At 40.4% G+C, this 9,040-nt stretch overlaps 1 long non-coding RNA gene across 1 annotated transcript; it reads right to left on the reverse strand.

The window, feature by feature from the left end:
* Positions 1-6,716: 6,716 nt before the first annotated feature.
* LOC123134254 (uncharacterized) lies at positions 6,717-8,500 on the reverse strand. Its single transcript, XR_006465599.1, has 2 exons — positions 7,992-8,500; positions 6,717-7,725 (listed from the first exon to the last, which is right to left on the reverse strand). It is a non-coding gene; the product is annotated as an uncharacterized lncRNA (long non-coding RNA).
* Positions 8,501-9,040: the final 540 nt, after the last annotated feature.

Raw genomic sequence — 9,040 nt, forward strand, 5'->3', positions numbered from 1 at the left:
CATTACAGTGCCTTATGTGGTGGTTTTTCTTTCTTGCACTAACAGAGCTTATGAGATTTCCTGTTGAGTTTTGTGTTGTGAAGTTTTCAAGTTTTGGGTAAAGATTTGATGGACTATGGAATAAGGAGTGGCAAGAGCCTAAGCTTGGGGATGCCAATGGCACCCCAAGATATCCAAGGACAACCAAAAGCCTAAGCTTGGGGATGCCCCGTAAGGCATCCCCTCTTTCGTGTTCGTTTATTGGTAACTTTACTTGGAGCTATATTTTTATTCACCACATGATATGTGTTTTGCTTGGAGCGTCTTGTATGATATGAGTCTTTTCTTTTTAGATTACCACAATAATCCTTTCTGTACACACCTTTTGGGAGAGACCCACTTTATTTGGAATTTATTAGAATACTCTATGTGCTTCACTTATATCTTTTGAGTTAGATAATTTTGCTCTAGTACTTCACTTATATCTTTTAAAGCACGGCGGTGGCTTGATTTTGTAGAAATTATTGATCTCTCATGCTTCAATTATATTATTTTGAGAGTTTTATAGAACAACATGGTATTTGCTATGGTTATAAAATTGGTCCTAGAATGATGGGCATCCAAGTTGGGTATAATAAAAACTATCATAGAAAGTGAATTGGATGCTATGATCAATTTGATGCTTGATAATTGTTTTGAGATATGAGGATGGTGATATTAGAGTCATGCTAGTGGAGTAATTATGAATTTGAGGAATACTTGTGTTGAAATTTGTGATTCTCGTAGCATGCACATATGGTGAACCGCTTTGTGATGAAGTTGGAGCATAATTTATTTATTGATTGTCTTCCTTATGAGTGGCACCCCCGGATGAGCGATGGTCTTTTCCTACAAATCTACCCCCTAGGAGCATGCATGCAGTACTTATTTTTCAACGGCTTGTAGATTTTTGCAATAAGTATATGAGTTCTTTATGACTAATGTTGAGTCCATGGATTATACGCACTCTTACCCTTCCACCATTGCTAGCCTCTCTTGTGCCGTGCAACTTTCACCAGTACCATACACGCACCATATACCTTCCTCAAAACAGCCACCATACCTACCTATTATGGCATTTCCATAGCCATTCCGAGATATATTGCCATGCAACTTTCCATGGTTCTGTTTATTATGACATAGATCATCATTGTCATATTGCTCTTTGCATGATCATGTAGTTGACATCGTATTTGTGGCAAAGCCACCTTCATAATTCTTCCATACATGTCACTCTTGATTCATTGCATATCCTCGGTACACCGCCGGAGGCATTCATATAGAGTCATATTTTGTTCTAAGTATCGAGTTGTAATCTTGAGTTGTAAGTAAATAAAAGTGTGATGATCTTCATTATTAGAGCATTGTCCCAAGTGAGGAAAGGATGATGGAGACTATGATTCCCCCACAAGTCGGGATGAGACTTCGGACTTTAAAAAAAAGAAAGGCCAAATAAAAAAGGAGAAAGGCCACTACAAAAATGAGAGAAAAAGAGAGAAGGGACAATGCTACTATCCTTTTTACCACACTTGTGCTTCGAAGTAGCACCATGATCTTTATGATAGAGAGTCTCCTATGTTGTCATTTTCATATACTAGTGGGAATTTTTCATTATAGAACTTGGCTTGTATATTCCAATGATGGGCTTCCTCAAAATGCCCTAGGTCTTCGTGAGCAAGCAAGTTGGATGCACACCCACTTAGTTTACATTTATAGCTCTAGTGCATCCGTTGCATGGCAATCCCTACTCACTCACATTGATATCTATTAATGGGCATCTCCATAGCCCGTAGATACGCCTAGTTGATGTGAGACTATCTTCTCCTTTTTGCCTTATCCACAACCACCATTCTATTCCACATATAGTGCTATGTCCATGGCTCACGCTCATGTATTGCGTGAAAGTTGAAAAAGTTTGAGAATACTAAAGTATGAAACAATTGCTTGGCTTGTCATCGGGGTTGTGCATGACTCAATACTTTGTGTGATGAAGATAGAGCATAGCCAGACTATATGATTTTATATTGATAACTTTCTTTAGCCATGCTATTTTGAGAAGACATGATTGCTTTGATTAGTGTGCTTGAAGTATTATTGTTTTTATGTCAATATGAACTTTTATTTTGAATCATTTGGATCTGAACATTCATGCCACAATAAAGAGAATTACATTGAGAATTATGCTAGGTAGCATTCCACATCAAAAATTCTGTTTTTATCATTTACCTACTCGAGGACGAGCAGGAATTAAGCTTGGGGATGCTTGATACGTCTCCAACGTATCTATAATTTTTGATTGTTCCATGCTATTATATTACCTGTTTTGGATGTTTATAGGCTTTACTTTACAATTTTATATCATTTTTGGGACTAACCTACTAACCGAAGGCCCAACCCGAATTGCTGTTTTTTTTCCTATTTCAGTGTTTCGAACAAAAGGAATATCAAACAGAGTCCAAATGGGATGAAACCTTCGGGAGTGGTCTTTTTGGAACAAATGCAAACTAGGAGACTTGGAGTGGACGTCAAGCAACGAACAAGGTGGCCACGAGGGTTCCTGGCGCGCCCAGGGGGGTGGGGGCGCCCCCCACCCTCATGGGCCCCTTGTGGCTCAACCGACATACTTCTTCCTCCTATATATATCCACGTACCCCAAGAACATCCAGGAGCACCACGAAAACCTAATTCCACCGCCGCAACCTTCTGTATCCGTGAGATCCCATCTTGGAGCCTTTGCTGGTGCTCGGGAATCGACCATGGAGGGCCTCTACATCATCTCCAAGGCCTCTCCGATGAGTTGTGAGTAGTTTACCATAGACCTTCGGGTCCATAGTTATTAGCTAGATGGCTTCTTCTCTCTCTCTTTGAATCTCAATACCAAGTTCTCCTCGATCTTCTTGGAGATCTATTCGATGTAACTCTTTTTGCGGTGTGTTTGTTGAGATCTGATGAATTGTGGGTTTATGATCAAGTTTATCTATGAGAAATATTTGAATCTCCTTCGAATTCTTTTATGTGTGATTGGTTATCTTTGCAAGTCTCTTCGAATTACCAGTTTGGTTTGGCCTACTAGATTGATCTTTCTTGCAATAGAAGAAGTACTTAGCTTTGGGTTCAATCTTGCGGTGTCCTTTCCCAGTGACAGCAGGAGCAGCAAGGCACGTATTGTATTGTATTGTTGCCATTGAGGATAAAAAGATGGGGTTTATATCATATTGCATGAGTTTATCCCTCTACATCATGTCATCTTTCTTAATGTGTTACTCTGTTCTTATGAACTTAATACTCTAGATGCAGGCAGGAGTCGATCGATGTGTGGAGTAATAGTAGTAGATGCAGAATCGGTTCGATCTACTTGTTGCGGACGTGATGCCTATATACATGATCATGCCTAGATAATCTCATAACTATGCACTTTTCTATCAATTCCTCGACAGTAATTTGTTCACCCACCGTAATACTTATGCTATCTTGAGAGAAGCCACCAGTGAAACCTATGGCCCCCGGGTCTATCTTTTATCATATCAGTTTTCCATCTAATTTTATTTGCATCTTTTACTTTCCATTCTATATCATAAAAATAACAAAAATATTTATCTTATCTTATTATCTCTATCAGATCTCACTTTTACAAGTTTCCGTGAAGGGATTGACAACCCCTTTATCGCGTTGGTTGCGAGGTTCTTGTTTGTTTGTGTAGGTGCGTGGGACTTTTGAGGAGCCTCCTTCTGGATTGATACCTTGGTTCTCAAAAACTGAGGGAAATACTTACGCTGCTTTGCTGCATCACCCTTTCATCTTCAAGGGAAAACCAACGCAGTGCTCAAGAGGTAGCAAGTATTCAGTAGCAAAGTAGTATGAAAGTCATGGTAATGGTAGCAAAAGTAACAGTAGCAGTTTTGTTGTAATCGTAACAGTGGCAACAGTAAAGTAACTAAGCAAATAACAATATGTGAAAAGCTCGTAGGCATTGGATCCGTGATGGATAATTATGTCAGATGTGATTCCTCATGCAACAGTTGTAACATAGGGTGACACGGAACTAGCTCCGATTCATCAATGTAATGTAGGCATGTATTCCGAATATAGTCATACGTGCTTATGGAAAAGAACTTGCATGACATCTTTTGTCCTACTCTCCCGTGGCAGCGGGGTCCTATTGGAAACTAAGGGATATTAAGGCCTCCTTTTAATAGAGTACCGGACGAAAGCATTAAAACTTAGTGAATACATGAACTCCCCAAACTACGATCATCACCGGGAGTGGTCCCAATTCTTGTCACTTCGGGTTGCCGGATCATAACACATAGTAGGTGACTATTGACTTGCAAGATAGGATCAAGAACTCATATATATTCATGAAAATTTAATAGGTTCAGATCTGAAACCAAGACACTAGGGCCCTAGTGACAAGCATTAAGCATAGCAAAGTCATAACAATATCAATCTCAGAACATAGTGGATACTAGGGATCAAACCCTAACAAAACTAACTCAATTACATGGTAAATCTCATCCAACCCATCACCATCCAGCAAGCCTACGCTGGAATTACTCACGCACATCAGTGAGCATCATGAAATTGGTGATGGAGGATGGTTGACAATGACAAAGGCGATGGATTCCCCTCTTCGGAGCCCCGAACGGACTCCAGATCAGCCCTCCCGGGAGAGATTAGGGCTCGGCAACGGTTCTGTATCGTAAAACATGATGATCCTTCTCTTTAATTTTTTTCTCCCCGAACGTGAATATATAGAGTTGGAGTTGAGGTCGGTGGAGCACCAGGGGGCCCACGAGGCAGTGGGCGCGCCTAGGGGGTAGGCGCACCCCCACCCTCGTGGACAGGTTATGGCCCCCCTGGCCTTGATTCTTTCACCAGTATTTTTGATTAATTCCAAAAATATTCTCCGTGGTGTTTCAGGTCATTCCAAGAACTTTTATTTCTGCACAAAAATAACACCATGGCAATTCTGCTGAAAACAACGTCAGTTCGGGTTAGTTCCATTCAAATCCTGCAATTTAGAGTCCAAAACAAGGGCAAAAGTGTTTGGAAAAGTAGGTACGATGGATGCATATCAACTCCCCCAAGCTTAAACCTTTGCTTGTCCTCAAGCAATTCAGTTGATAAACTGAAAGTGATAAAGAAAAACTTTTACAAACTTTGTTTGCTCTTGTTGTTGTAAATATGTAAAGCCAGCATTCAAATTTTCAGCAAAGATTATGAACTAACCACATTCACAATAACATTTAGGTCTCATGTTTACTCATATCAATGGCATAATCAACTAGAGAGCAATAATAATAAATCTCTGATGACAACACTTTCTCAAAACAATCATAATATGATATAACAAGATGGTATCTCACTAGCCCTTTCTGAGACCGCAAAACATAAATGCAGATCACCCCTGAAGATCAAGGACTGACTAAACATTGTAATTCATGGTAAAAGAGATCCAGTCATAGTCATACTCAATATAAATTAATAGTAATGGATGCAAATGACAACGGTGCTCTCCAACAGGTGCTTTTTAATAAAAGGATGATGACTCAACATAAAAATAAATAGATAGGCCCTACGCAGAGGGAAGCAGGGATTTGTAGAGGTGCCAGAGCTCGATTTTTGAATAGAGATAAATAATATTTTGAGCGGCATACTTTCATTGTTAACATAACAACCGAGAGATCTCGATATCTTCCATGCTACACACATTATAGGCGGTTCCCAAACATAATGGTAAAGTTTATACTCCCCCTCCACCAACAATCATCAATTCATGGCTTTCCCGAAACAACGGGTGCCTCCAACTAACAACAATCCTAGGGGAGTTTTGTTTGCAATTATTTTGATTTGATTTGAGCATGGGACTTGGCATCCGATGACCAGCCATTTTCTCGTGAGTGAGGAGCGGAGTCCACTCCTCTTGAGAATAACCCATCTAGCATGGAAGATACAGACAACCCTAGTTGAGACATGAGCTGTTAAAGCATACAAAATAGAATTTCATTTGAAGGTTTAGAGTTTGGCACATACAAATTTACTTGGAACGACAGGTAGATACCGCATATGGGAAGGTATGGTGAACTCATATGAAATAACTTTGGGGTTTATGGAAGTGAATGCACAAGCAGTATTCCCGCTTAGTACAAGTGAAGGCTAGAAAAAGACTGGGAAGCAACCAACTAGAGAGCGACGACAGTCATGAACATTCATTAAAATTAATAGACATTGAGTGGAAGCATGAGTAGGATATAATCCACCATGAACATAACATCGTGGAGGCTATGTTGATTTTGTTTCAACTACATGCGTGAACATTTGCCAAGTCAAGTCACTCGAATCGTTCAAAGGAGGATACCATCCTATCATACCACATCACAACCATTTTAATAATATGTTGGCATGCAAGGTAAACCTTTATAAACTCCTAGCAAATTAAACATGTCATAAGAAACTATAATCTCTAATTGTCATTGCAAACATGTTTATTCATAATAGGCTGAATCGGGAATGATGAACTAATCATATTTACAAAAACAAGATAGGTCAAGTTCATACCAGCTTCTCTCATCTCAATCAGTCCATCACATATCGTCATTATTGCCTTTCACTTGAACGACCGAACGGTGTGGATAATAATAATAGTGCACGTGCATTGGACTAAGCTGGAATCTGCAAGCATTTGATACAAGGGAGAAGGCAACGTAATATGGGCTTTTGGTTAAATCAACAATAATGCATATGAGAGCCACTCAACATTTTCATCATGGTCTTCCCCTCTCGACCTCCAAAGAAAAGAAAAGAAATAAAACTATTTACACGGGAAAGCTCCCAACAAGCAAAAGAAGAACGGAAAATCTTTTTGAGTTTTCTTTTAATTACTACTACTACAGGAATGGAAAGTAAACTATCTAATAGCTATAACTAATTTAAATTTTTGGTTTTTTCTTAAAGTTTTTCAAACACACAAGAAGAAAGCGAGAAAAAGAAAATAAACTAGCATGGATAGCACAATGAAAAAGTATGAGCACCGACAACTGGAATGAATGTGTGAACATGAATGTAATGTCGATGAGAAATACGCACTCCGCCAAGCTTAGACTTTTGGCCTAAGTTGGTCTATGCCCATGGATTGAAGCTACTCTCTCCGGTGTACTGAGGAATGTCATCAGGGTGCCACTGGTTGGCAATCTCCTCCGAATACCACTTATAAATGGAGCGTCGATAAGGGTCCAGTGGTGGTTCCGGCTCAGGCTCTGGAGCTGGTGTTAGGCTCCGGTATGCGTAAACGGCCTCCGGCAAGATGAGGTACGTGCCTGAAAATATGTTAAGCAAAGATGGTGCAGGCAAGATAATAGTCTCACTGTGAGTTTTATTAAATCCCAAATTATACTCAAGCATCATCTTCTTATTTTTAACAATAAATTCATGTGCTACCATACTCTTATAATCTAGAAAATAGGGGGCAACAACTTTTCCTTAGTATTAAGCAGCAGCATAATCAGCAGCAGTAGCACACAATTAGTGTCATGAAGGGCTGACCCGAAAGCCGTACTTTCCATCGGCAAGCATGCCATTCATGTGTGCAAATATGTACAAATGACTTCAGATTTCCATGTACCATGTAACGGTCCATCAATGTGACAATATAAAGACAACCAGCCAAGTGGTTGATTGGTGGTGGTCACCGTAATCAAGGCAGTATGCCTGTAGATATAATAGAAGAAAAATACTTCAATATATTATTTGGGAAGCAGAAAAATCCTTGATACCTGAGAACAGTACAGGCAACGCTGCACTTGATAGCTACATTGGAGAGGAAGAGAACTTAGCTGGCTGGCTGCTGCCGCCGCAAGGCACAAAGAGAAGATGATGACAGGAACAGATGGTTGGCGGCAAGAAGAGTCTCCCTCAATTGTATATACTGGCGCGAAAAAGAAGTGGAATCTAGAAATTAAAAGTAGATGTTGTACCTGAACCTCCTGTTGTAGGCGAGGCAGGCATCGAAGTCCACCCGTGACGAGGGCGCTTCACGAAGAGGATGCGGAGGATCTCGGTGAGCACGGGGCAGCCGGTGTAATCCTCCACGAGGCGGCGGTCGGCGCAGCCGGCGCAGAGTGTGGCCCGGTGGGCGCCGATTTGGCAGCGGAGGATGGCGCCCGCTGCGACGCAAAGCGGAGCGCGCGGGTGGAGGCTCGCGACCGGGCAGAGCTGCGGCCGCGGCGGCGTGTGGGTTGAGGTCGGGCACTGCAGCGAGTGGTGCGGCGGCGGCCGGGGGGATTTGGCTGGGCCTGACCAGGGTCGAGGCGAGGAGCCAGATGCGGGCAGGTATTTTTTTCCAGCGAATCGTTTTTTTGTGTCCGGTTAGTGATGGATTGCGGGTTCAATACAAAAAATCACAGGGACTTTTGTGTAAAAAAGCAGCGACGGTGAACCCGAAAGACTCAATCCGTGCTGTATTATTAGGGAGAGATAGAGGATTATATGTATGTTTTAACTTTAGTTGCAAAAAATTGAACTGACTATCTGTTATCTTTTCTCTAATATTTCTCAAGATCGGATCCTCTTTTTAGCTCTCTACTAGGACATATGCCCGTGCGTTGCAACTGGAGAGATTATTCACGTGTCCATGAAAATATGCACCAGCGGATGTTTTTTTTACTCCTTTCATATTTGTATAATCCCCTTGCATTTTTTGATCTCCTTCCTTATTTATGCACATAATCATGCCCACTAAATTTAATATTTGGTATAATTTCTTTGCGCTATTATTCTTTCATTTTTTCCTTTTCTTTGTGAAACGCTTCTTTCTAATTCATGAACAATATTTTTAAACCCAACACTTATTTTATTTTAAATTATTTTTTCAAACATGTGATCAAATTTTGGAATTTTAATATTTTTTCAAATTCGCAATTTTTTAAATTCAGAATTAATTGTTGAAATCTGGGAAGATTTTCAAGTGTGTGAACATTCTTTGAAATTCGAATCATGTTTCAAATTGTTTTTTAAGTCAAAGCAT

The sequence above is a fragment of the Triticum aestivum genome, chromosome 6B (assembly GCF_018294505.1).
Source record: "Triticum aestivum cultivar Chinese Spring chromosome 6B, IWGSC CS RefSeq v2.1, whole genome shotgun sequence".
In the NCBI taxonomy this organism is placed as follows: Eukaryota; Viridiplantae; Streptophyta; class Magnoliopsida; order Poales; family Poaceae; genus Triticum; species Triticum aestivum.